The sequence below is a fragment of the Oncorhynchus clarkii genome, unplaced genomic scaffold (assembly GCF_045791955.1).
Source record: "Oncorhynchus clarkii lewisi isolate Uvic-CL-2024 unplaced genomic scaffold, UVic_Ocla_1.0 unplaced_contig_520_pilon_pilon, whole genome shotgun sequence".
Classification (NCBI taxonomy): Eukaryota; Metazoa; Chordata; class Actinopteri; order Salmoniformes; family Salmonidae; genus Oncorhynchus; species Oncorhynchus clarkii.
The window spans coordinates 28,825-40,954 of NW_027260836.1; positions in this window are offsets into that span (position 1 = coordinate 28,825).

Below are 12,130 nucleotides of genomic sequence, written 5' to 3' on the forward strand. Positions count from 1 at the left end.
GGCTCACCTTTTATAGAGCATGGAACAGCCTCAGGGGAGGGGCTAAACATTCTGAAAAAAATGTGCTCTTATCTATGCGAAGGTCCTATGAGGATTTCTCATAGTTCATTAGACCTTGATCAACACTAGATACAATTGAAGGCAAGTGTAAAAATAAACATTTACAGACCTTTGAGGTTTGACTCTGTTAACCACCATCTTTTGAATGTCATTTAGCAACTATTAGATACATATTTCCAACCTTTTTTCACAAATGCACACATTTTGGGGAGTCTTCACATTTGACACTTTAGTGGGGTGTGAAATATAAATGACGTGGAAACAACGTTGATTCAACCAGTGTGTGTGCCCAGTGGATTGATAGATCACGGTGCTCTGACGAGGTATATTCTATACAAACATTCTGAGTGGATTTTTGGTGCACGACTACAGGAATTTTGGATTTGGAATTCGTTGGAATTGAATATCCAGACTCCAACTAGAAAAAAAAGCTGCCGATGTCAAGTATACTCATTGATTTGCAATTTATATGGAGCAGTCTGACTCACTGCTAACCAAGGCTAATCAGAAGTATACGCCTTGTCTTATTTATCTTAGGGGTGTATCCAAGCTTAGAGAAGTCATCTAACTGTTATCAATAACTGACATTGTTAGTGTTATGTACCTTTGGTTGGCCTGTTTGAATAGGACAAGAAAGCTTAAAGGTGCAATAAGTTGGATTTTCTTGCCCAAATTTAGCCAAATGTATTATATGTAAAAAGTCATTAGTAGCTAATGTGGCTAATGCTACCCACTAGCTAACGTCATTGGACAAGGAGTAGGTTAAACTAGTCACCAGCTAGGTAGCGAACAGTTTGTAAACAACTTTTTGAGACTTTTTGGCTGCGTTTACACAGGCATCCCAATTCTGGTATTTTGCCCAAAGAGCTGATATGATTGGTCAAAATTCTGTGTAAATGCAGTATTTCTTTGTTTCAAGTGTACTTTCATAACTGGTACCACTCATGGAGGGAAAGTAGGCAGCATAACTTACACTCTTGCTGGAGCAAGCTTTCTGGTTAGTTAGTGTTAACCATATTTGCTAGCTAGAACTAAGAAATAAGTATGCTTGCTAGTCATGTATATATATTAGTGTCAACTACTGAACATTAGCTAGAAAACTGATTGACTTTGCTAAGCTGGGCAACAGTTATAGTCCCAGACAAGGCAGGACATCAAGCAAAAAAAACAAGCATTCTGGACATACACAAAGTAGCGCTGCTTTGTATCGATTAATTACATTGTCACAATGTAGAGCAGTCAAATTCAACCAAAACCATTATGAGGGATGGGTCTCTCATCACAGATCCGGCTCACAGCACACAGCTGGTGAGGTGAAGGGTAGAGGGTCAACCCCAGTAATGGTGTGAGGTCCAGATCATCCTCTGTTACTCCAGGAGGAGGAGAGAAACTAAAGCGCTGCAGGAGGGAGGTGAAGAAGAGGAAGAGCTCCATCCTGCCCAGACCCTCCACCAGACACACCCTACAACCTGGAAGAAGATTACATGAGGAAGACAACAATATCAATATATGTAAAATTGTTCACACATTTCTATACCATCAACTATACCATAACATTTCTGGGTCAAAGCAATGCCAAAAAAGTTTAGAAGCACCATGGATTCTGAAAGATTTACTTAGTGTTATCAATATCGATATTTGTCACAGAAACTTCCATCCCCTCAACTCTCTCTGGGCCAAAGTAATGAAAACCATAGAATGATATCTGATTTATTTAATTCCTGACTGATAGTTTAAATTAAACAGTGGAATCATCTGCAGAGTAGGGCATGAAGGCATCCCTCTTGACAAATCGACCTTCCTCATCCAGAAAGTGGGTGGGGTCAAAGGTGTGTGGGCTCTCCCATTCGCTCCCGTCTTGTAGGACAGACGTCAGTAGAGGATAAAAGTGTACTCTTGATGAAATATCCCTGGAAGGTGATGTCTCAGCTGGTGGTGTGAGGGATGGCCATGGGTAGAATGTTGGCTAGTCGCTGCGTCTCATGGATCACTGCATCAGTGTAGGGCAGGTTCTTCCTGTCCTCTGCTAAGGGCTGACGACTTCCTATGATGCTGCTGATCTCCTCCTGGACCCGGTCTGTAAAATAAAGGAAGAGGATGAGCCAAAATGACTACCTTCAGAGAACAACAGAAAACACAATGCATTTAAAGGGTGGGAATTATTTGTCAAAAGGGTATGGCATAGGATGGTCTAGCCTCCAGAACAGATGCCACTGCTGCATGGGTTTGAACGCAGCCCACTGCTATTTCGGCTACCTTCATCTTTATGCCGTCCTCTATCACAGGGCTCTCCAACCCTGTTCCTGTGGAGCTACTCTCCTGTAGGTTAACTCTAACCATATTCCTGGAGAGTTACCATCCTGTCTGTTCCTGGAGAGATACTGTACCCTCCTGTAGGTTTTAACTTCAACACTGTTCCTGGAGACCTCCCTCATCTCCTTCTTGTTGTTGTCAATATTCTTTAACAAAAGCGTATTGGTTTTCAGCCAAGGCCCCAGCCATGGGAACATGTTGTACAACTATCTCCCCATAAACCAAAAGTAAAGCATAAATGTAGCCCGCTACAAATCCAACATTTATTTTATTTTCCTGGTTTAGTCAAGTGTGACCAGTTTGTTATTTTTCGCTAAGAGTGAGAAACAAAGTAAACATCATGTACCTGCATTGAAACAGAGCCACTAATTATGAGGTTCTCATTGGCTTGATTCACAGTGGCTTGGATCTTGGGGTCAGAGTATTCAAACCTGCTGCCGTACACAATGTTGGAGATTATGCTGGAGACAACATAATTCATTGGCTGGGTTGTGTCAAATGCTTTCCCTCTCACAAAGACCAACATAATTAGCGAAACTAAGAAAATGTATATATTTGTTATCTTATTTGGGGTTTTCACAAATCGGAACTTCAAATTTTTACCCTCGTGTTTTTCAAACAATTGAATTAGGTAGCGAATTTCCTCTTCACTTCCTTTCTTGCCCATGCCAAAGTCTAAGGTTTGCCAAGGCAAAGTGTCTTATCTCTTTCCATGAGTCTCCATTGGCAAACAGAATACCTGTATAAAAGTCACATTGTGCAGGTGTCAGGAATTAATAATGTTATGAGAGAATAAAATCTTTGTCAAATATTTCAAATCAAATCAATCAAATCAAATTGTATTTGTCACATACACATGGTTAGCAGATGTTAATGCGAGTGTAGCGAAATGCTTGTGCTTCTAGTTCCGACAATGCAGTAATAACCAACAAGTAATCTAGCTAACAATTCCAAAACTACTACCTTATAGACACAAGTGTAAGGGGATAAAGAATATGTACATAAGGATATATGAATGAGTGATGGTACAGAGCAGCATAGGCAGGATACAGTAGATGGTATTGAGTACAGTATATACATATGAGATGAGTATGTAAACAAAGTGGCATAGTTAAAGTGGCTAGTGATACATGTATTACATAAAGATGCAGTAGATGATATAGAGTACAGTATATACGTATACATATGAGATGAATAATGTAGGGTATGTAAACATCATATTAGGTAGCATTGTTTAAAGTGTCTAGTGATATATTTTACATAATTTCCCATCAATTCCCATTATTAAAGTGGCTGGAGTTGAGTCAGTGTGTTGGCAGCAGCCACTCAATGTTAGTGGTGGCTGTTTAACAGTCTGATGGCCTTGAGATAGAAGCTGTTTTTCAGTCTCTCGGTCCCAGCTTTGATGCACCTGTACTGACCTCGCCTTTTGGATGATAGCGGGGTGAACAGGCAGTGGCTCGGGTGGTTGTTGTACTTGATGACTATTATGGTCTTCCTGTGACATCGGGTGGTGTAGGTGTCCTGGAGGGCAGGTAGTTTGCCCCCGGTGATGCGTTGTGCAGACCTCACTACCCTCTGGAGAGCCTTACGGTTGTGGGCGGAGCAGTTGCCGTACCAGGCGGTGATACAGCCCGACAGGATGCTCTCGATTGTGCATCTGTAGAAGTTTGTGAGTGCTTTTGGTGACAAGCCGAATTTCTTCAGCCTCCTGAGGTTGAAGAGGCGCTGCTGCGCCTTCTTCACGATGCTGTCTGTGTGGGTGGACCAATTCAGTTTGTCTGTGATGTGTACGCCGAGGAACTTAAAACTTACTACCCTCTCCACTACTGTTCCATCGATGTGGATAGGGGGGTGTTCCCTCTGCTGTTTCCTGAAGTCCACAATCATCTCCTTAGTTTTGTTGACGTTGAGTGTGAGGTTATTTTCCTGACACCACACTCCGAGGGCCCTCACCTCCTCCCTGTAGGCCGTCTCGTCGTTGTTGGTAATCAAGCCTACCACTGTTGTGTCGTCTGCAAACTTGATGATTGAGTTGGAGGCGTGCGTGGCCACGCAGTCGTGGGTGAACAGGGAGTACAGGAGAGGGCTCAGAACGCACCCTTGTGGGCCCCCAGTGTTGAGGATCAGCGGGGTGGAGATGTTGTTGCCTACCCTCACCACCTGGGGGCGGCCCGTCAGGAAGTCCAGTACCCAGTTGCACAGGGCGGGGTCGAGACCCAGGGTCTCGAGCTTGATGACGAGCTTGGAGGGCACTATGGTGTTAAATGCCGAGCTGTAGTCGATGAACAGCATTCTCACATAGGTATTCCTCTTGTCCAGATGGGTTAGGGCAGTGTGCATTGTGGTTGAGATTGCATCGTCTGTGGACCTATTTGAGCGGTAAGCAAATTGGAGTGGGTCTAGGGTGTCAGGTAGGGTGGAGGTGATATGGTCCTTGACTAGTCTCTCAAAGCACTTCATGATGACGGAAGTGAGTGCTACGGGGCGGTAGTCGTTTAGCTCAGTTACCTTAGCTTTCTTGGGAACAGGAACAATGGTGGCCCTCTTGAAGCATGTGGGAACAACAGACATATTTGGGGCTGGAGTTACAGCACTAAGTATGCCCTCTTGACAGACCATTCTGTAGAATGCAAATTTGACTTATCCAACATTACCATTCCATTGGGAAAATCTTAGAACACAGGAGGCATTCCCCTGTCCCCAAACTCCTCTGCATGGTTGACCAGCGCCTGCTTGACCGTCTTGTATCCTACCAGGATGACCACTTTTGTGGGTCCAAAGTGAACCGTAAAGATGGAGCCATATTTATTGGATAGCTGAAGGGATAAATCATACAGATAAAGTCTACCTATAGAGACTGGTGTACCGGATAGCCCGCAGAATAAAAATGACAGTAAATTGAACTCTTATTGAATAAATGTAACTCCGCCACATATAACATTTGGTCCCAGTCTAAAGAGAGTAAAACCTACTCTGGCAACAGAGCCTTTTTTTCAGAGTTGTATACGCTCAATTTATTGTTGATATTTAACTCTGCGTCATTGCATTTCACTCTGTACACTATTAATTGAAAATATCTCTGTTACTTTGTTGTTCAGTATTCTAATTTTAGAACACATTTTACATTGTAGAATAACAGTGTAGACATCAAAACTATAAAATAACACATATGGAATCATGTAGTAACCAAAAAAGTGTTAACTCTTTGTGCTAGGGGGCAGTATTTTCACATCCGGATGAAAAGCGTGCCCAAAGTAAACTGCCTGTTTACAGGCCCAGAAGCTAGGATATGCATATGATTGGTAGATTTGGATAGAAAACACTCTATCGTTTCTAAACCTGTTAAAATAATGTCTGTGAGTATAACAGAACTGATATGGCAGGTGAAACCCAGAGGACAAACCATCCCAAAAAAATATAATTTCAGCCTACCACTGTTTCCAATGGCTTTCATGTTTATTATGAGGCAAAGTCCTCCCAGATTGCAGTTCCTAGGGCTTCCACTAGATGTCAAGTCTTTAGAAAGAATTTCAGGCTGGTTTTTGGAAAAATGAGCTAGAAGTTGTAGTTTTTCTAAGTGGCTCCCATTTTGGCTGTAGTGTTTCCATGCTCGTGGATGAAGCGCGTTCTTTGTTATTGATGAAAATAATCATGGCCTCTAAACCTTCAAGCGGCATATTGGACCCTATTCCAACTAAACAACTGAAAGAGCTGCTTCCTGTGCTTGGCCCTCCTATGTTGAACATAATAAACGGCTCTCTATCCACCAGATGTGTACCAAATTCATTATAAGTGGCAGTAATAAAACCTCTCTTGAAAAAGCCAAGCCTTGACCCAGAAAAAATAAAAAACTAAATCGGCCTATATCGAATCTTCCATTCCTCTCAAAAATGTTAGAAAAGGCTGTTGCGCAGCAACTCACTGCCTTCCTGAAGACAAACAATATATACAAAATGCTTCAGTCTGGTTTTAGACCCCATCAGAGCACTGAGACAACACCTGTGACGGTGGTAAATTATCTTTTAATGGCATCAGACCGAGGCTCTGCATCTGTCCTTGTGCTCCTAGACCTTAGTGCTGCTTTTGATACCATCGATCACCACATTCTTTTGGAGAGATTGGAAACCCAAATTGGTCTACACGGACAAGTTCGGGCCTGGTTTAAATCTTATCTGTCGGAAAGATATCAGTTTGTCTCTGTGAATGGTTTGTCCTCTGACAAATCAACTGTAAATGTCGGTGTTCCTCAATGTTTTCACTATATTTTATTCTATATATGTTTTCACTATATATTTTACCTCTTGGGGATGTCAGTCGAAAACATAATGTTAACTTTCACTGCTATGCGGATGACACACAGCTGTACATTTCAATGAAACATGGTAAAGCCCCAAAATTGCCCTCTCTAGAAGCCTGTGTTTCAGACATGAGGAAGAGGATGGCTGCAAACTTTCTACTTTTAAACTCGGACAAAACAGAGATGCTTGTTCTAGGTCCCAAGAAACAAAGAGATCTTCTGTTGAATCTGACAATCAATCTTAATGGTTGTACAGTCGTCTCAAATAAAACTGTGAAGGACCTCGGCTTACTCTGGACCCTGATCTCTCTTTTGACGAACATATCAAGACTGTTTCAAGGACAGCTTTTTTCCATTTAAGTAACATTGCAAAAATCAGAAACTTTCTGTCCAAAAATGATGCAGAAAAATGTATCCATGCTTTTGTTACTTCTAGGTTAGACTACTGCAATGCTCTACTTTCCGGCTACCCGGATAAAGCACTAAATAAACTTCAGTTAGTGCTAAATACGGCTGCTAGAATCCTGACCAGAACCAAAAAATGTATCATATTACTCCAGTGCTAGCCTCTCTACACTGGCTTCCTGTCAAGGCAAGGGCTGATTTCAAGGTTTTACTGCTAACCTACAAAGCATTACATGGGCTTGCTCCTACCTATCTCTCTGATTTGGTCCTGCCGTACATACCTACACGTCACAAGACGCAGGCATCCTAATTGTACCTAGAATTTCTAAGCAAACAGCTGGAGGCAGGGCTTTCTCCTATAGAGCTCCATTTTTATGGAATGGTCTGCCTACCCATGTGAGAGACGCAGACTCGGTCTCAACCTTTAAGTCTTTAATGAAGACTCATCTCTTCAGTGGGTCATATGATTGAGTGTAGTCTGGCCCAGGAGTGTGAAGGTGAACGGAAAGGCTCTGGAGCAACGAACCGCCCTTGCTGTCTCTGCCTGGCCGGTTCCCCTCTTTCCACTGGGATTCTCTGCCTCTAACCCTATTACAGAGTCCTCTTTCATGCCGTCCCTAGGAGGGGTGCGTCACTTGAGTGGGTTGAGTCACTGATGTGATCTTTCTGTCTGGGTTGGCGCCCCCCCTTGGGTTGTGCCGTGGCGGAGAACTTTGTGGGCTATACTCAGCCTTGTCTCAGGATGGTCAGGATGGTCTCAGGATGGTAAGTTGGTGGTTGAAGATATCCCTCTAGTGGTGTGGGGGCTGTGCTTTGGCAAAGTGGGTGGGGTTATATCCTTCCTGTTTGGCCCTGTCTGGGGGTGTCATCGGATGGGGCCAGAGTGTCTCCTGACGCCTCCTGTCTCAGCCTCCAGTATTTATGCTGCAGTAGTTTGTGTCGGGGGGCTAGGGTCAGTTTGTTATATCTGGAGTACTTCTCCTGTCCAATCCGGTCTCCTGTGTGCATTTAAGTATGCTCTCTCTAATTCTCTCTTTCTATCTTTCTTTCTCTCTCTCGGAGGACCTGAGCCCTAGGACCATGCCTCAAGACTACCTGGCATGATGACTCCTTGCTGTCCACCTGGCCGTGCTGCTGCTCCAGTTTCAACTGTTCTGCCTGTGATTATTATTATTTGACCATTTTTCCTAACCACCGTGCTTCTACACCTGCATTGCTTGCTGTTTGGGGTTTTAGGCTGGGTTTCTGTACAGCACTTTGAGATATCAGCTGATGTACGAAGGGCTATGTAAATACATTTGATTTGATTTGATTTATTTCCGGTAATGAACATACTATTCTCCGTCTTAAATTTTATTGTTTATTTACATATTAGAGTACCTAAGGTTTGATTATAAACGTTGTTTGACTTGTTTTGATAAGTTAATTGGTAACGTTTGGAATTCATTTTGTATACATTTTGAAGGAGGGAAACCGGTGGATTATTGACTGAAGCACGGCAGTTAAACTGAATTTTTATGGATATAAAGAAGGATGTTATCGAACAAAAGGACCATTTGTGATGTAACTGGGACCTTTTTGAGTGCCAACAGAAGAAGATATTCAAAGGTAAGGTATTTATTATATTGTTATTTCTGACTTTCGTGGCGCACCTGCCTGGTTGAAATATGTTTTTCATGCTTATGTATGCGGGGCGCTGTCCTCAGATGGTGTGGTGTGCTTTCGATGTAAAGCCTTTTAAAAATCTGACACAGCGGCTGGATTAACAGGAAGTTAAGCTTTATTTTGATGTATAACACTTGTATTTTCATGAATGTTAAATATTTATATTTCTGTAATTTGAATTTCGCGCTCTGCAATTTCACCGGATGTTGTCGAGGTGGGTCGCTAGCGGAACGCCTGCGCTAGAAAGGTTAAACAAATAAAAATACATGTTATATTCTTCAAATTAGCCACCCTTTGCCTTGATGACATCTTAACACACTCTTGGCATTTTCTCAACCAGCTTCACCTGGAATGCTTTTCCAATAGTCTTGAAGGAGTTCCAACATATGCTGATCACTTGTTGGATGCTTTTCCTTCACACTGCGGTCCAACTCATCCCAAACCATCTATATTGGGTAGAGACCAATGTGCTTTCATCAATTGAAAACCCTTAATCTATTTTATGAGAATTTCTAAGATTTCTTGTTTGCATAAAATAGACGCAGACCAGTCTTTCAATAATAGGTAATAGAATTTATTCTCTGAGCGCGCTCCCACTTAATCACGAGCAGCAGTTTATATACAGATCATGACCTCATTTCATTGCTTTAACTTCTTCGATATAGGGGGCGCTCTTTTAATTTTTGGATGAAAAACGTTCCTGTTTTAAACAAGATATTTTGTCACGAAAAGATGCTTGACTATGCATATAATTGACAGCTTTGGAAAGAAAACACTCTGACGTTTCCAAAACTGCAAAGATATTGTCTGTGAGTGCCACAGAACTGATGTTACAGGCGAAACCCAGATAAAGAATCAATCAGGAAGTGCCGCACTTTTTGAAACCGCCTCATTTCAATGACTCCTTATATGGCTGTGGAGGAGCTAGGAGTCAGCTTACGTTTTCCACGTTTTCCCCAAGGTGTCTGCAGCATTGTGACGTATTTGTAGGCATATCATTGGAAGATTGACCATAAGAGACTACATCTACCAGGTGGTCGCTTGGTGTCCTCCGTCGCAATTATTGCGTAATCTCCAGCTGCAGTATTTTTCCGTTTGCCTTGGATGAGAAACCGACTGCCAGGAATGAGTTTTTATCGAATAGAATTGTGAAAAACACATTGAGGAGTGATTCTAAACAACGTTTGCCATGTTTCTGTCGATATTATGGAGCTAATTTGGAAAAAAGTTTGGCGTTGTGTTGACTGCATTTTCATTTTTTTTTCTTAGCCAAACGTGATGAACAAAACGGAGCTATTTCTCTTACACAAATAATCTTTTTGGAAAAAATGAACATTTGCTATCTAACTGAGAGTCTCGTCATTGAAAACATCCGAAGTTCTTCAAAGGTAAATTATTTTATTTGAATGCTTTTCTTGTTTTTGTGAAAATGTTGCCTGCTGAATGCTAGGCTTAATGCTATGCTAGGCTATCAATACTCTTACACAAATGCTTGTGTAGCTTTGGTTAAAGCATATTTTGAAAATCTGAGATGACAGTGTTGTTAACAAAAGGCTAAGCTTGTGTTTCAATATATTTCTTTCATTTCATTTGCGATTTTCATGAATAGGAAACGTTGCATTATGTTAATGAGCTTGAGGCTATGATTACGCTCCCGGATACGGGATTGCTCGACGCTAGAGGTTAACGGAATCCCCTCCTCTCGACCGGGACAAAGTGAGGTGAAAAGTTCATTCTAACACACTCCCAGATAACTTTTGACCCCTCAACATTACCGATCACCACTGAACTGACAGTTCTGATTAACAGAAAACCTAGGAATGCCCTCACTGCCTTATCTAAAAACCCCAGAGCTAAGTTTCTGTAGGGTCAACCATAGGCTAACAACCTTATTTGTTTACACAGTCCCCAACCCATTCATTTCTTCCTAGTTGGAACAGTGTTCATTAACCTTTATTACTCCTTGTCCGTGTCTCACAATCCCACCTTATGAACTCATATAGTTAATCAGATATAACAAAACAGAGTATAAGTTTACTTAGTTACAGTTCCATTTAAAATGATTTGTTCAGTCATTTTAATCATAATTTTACCAACAGTGACTGTGGAGGCCAGGTCATCTGATGCATCTCCATCATAGAACTTGAGAACTGAACAATGTCCATATTTTGGAGAAGGTGTACACGGTCGGGGGAGAATCCATCTACGACCGGTACATTTCGTTTAATGTTTGTGAAACTCATGAGAGACAATAAAGCCAGATTACCAGAACTCTATTTATACAAGAGTCTCCGTTGTGGGGCTTGCATCTAATTGTTGTATACAATTAATGAGTAAAGATGAAACTATTTGTGAAATTATGTAATGCGATTTTAAACTGTTTAATGAAGGAAACTCCAATTCCCTTTGGAGTTTAACTAAGTCATAGGCCCGCCCCATGAGCACAGACATTCATCTGGCATCATGGGACACCCCTTTCCTAGGTTCTGGATATAACCCCCACCTTGGGAATTTCCCAGTAGACCAGTACCTCAATCACAAAGGGAGCTAAGGTTTGAGTAGAGACCATGGATTCCTCGTTGCTGAATTCTTAAACATACCACGTGGTTAAACTCTGAGACTATCGATACTGACAGAATAAGAGCAAATCTTTGATACCAATTACTAGTCTGCAGCTAGGAATTCTGTACCATTGAACGCGAAGACCGACAACCGCCGAAACATCTATTCTATAAGAACATTTCGGAATGTTACTCTATTCATTCTAACCAAAGACTCCAGGGACACAGAGAGATGGGGAGATGAACTTCCAACAGAAAGAAGGACGATTACAACAGAGATCATGACGACACACTGAGCGTAAATATATATATTGATTGCAATTATTCCCGAATGAGTGAGCGTTCATGTGCAAAGGATTAGCATTTCAATTGTTATAATTATCAACCTTGTAGTGTCTTTTGTCTTTCGCACCCTTCTCAGTCCCTTTGTCTACCAAGCCGCCATACCGGTTTAGCCCACTAGGGCACATCCCCTATCATTTCCTTGTAACCATATCTACTTTGTTTGTTTGTGCATTTCTGTGATTATTTAGTTAGTTAAAGGCTAGGGGGCACTATTTTCATTTTTGGAAAAATAACGTTCCCAAAGTAAACGGGCTATTTCTCAGAACCAGATGCTTGAATATGCATATAATTGACAGCTTAGGATAGAAAACACTCAAAAGTTTCCAAAACTGTAAAAATATTGTCTGTGAGTATAACATAACTGATATTGCAGGCGAAAGCCTGAGAAAAATCCAATCAGAAAGTGACTCTTATTTTGAAACCTCTACGTTCCTATTCATCCCTATTGACCGTGGAAAGGGATATCAACTAGATTCCTTTT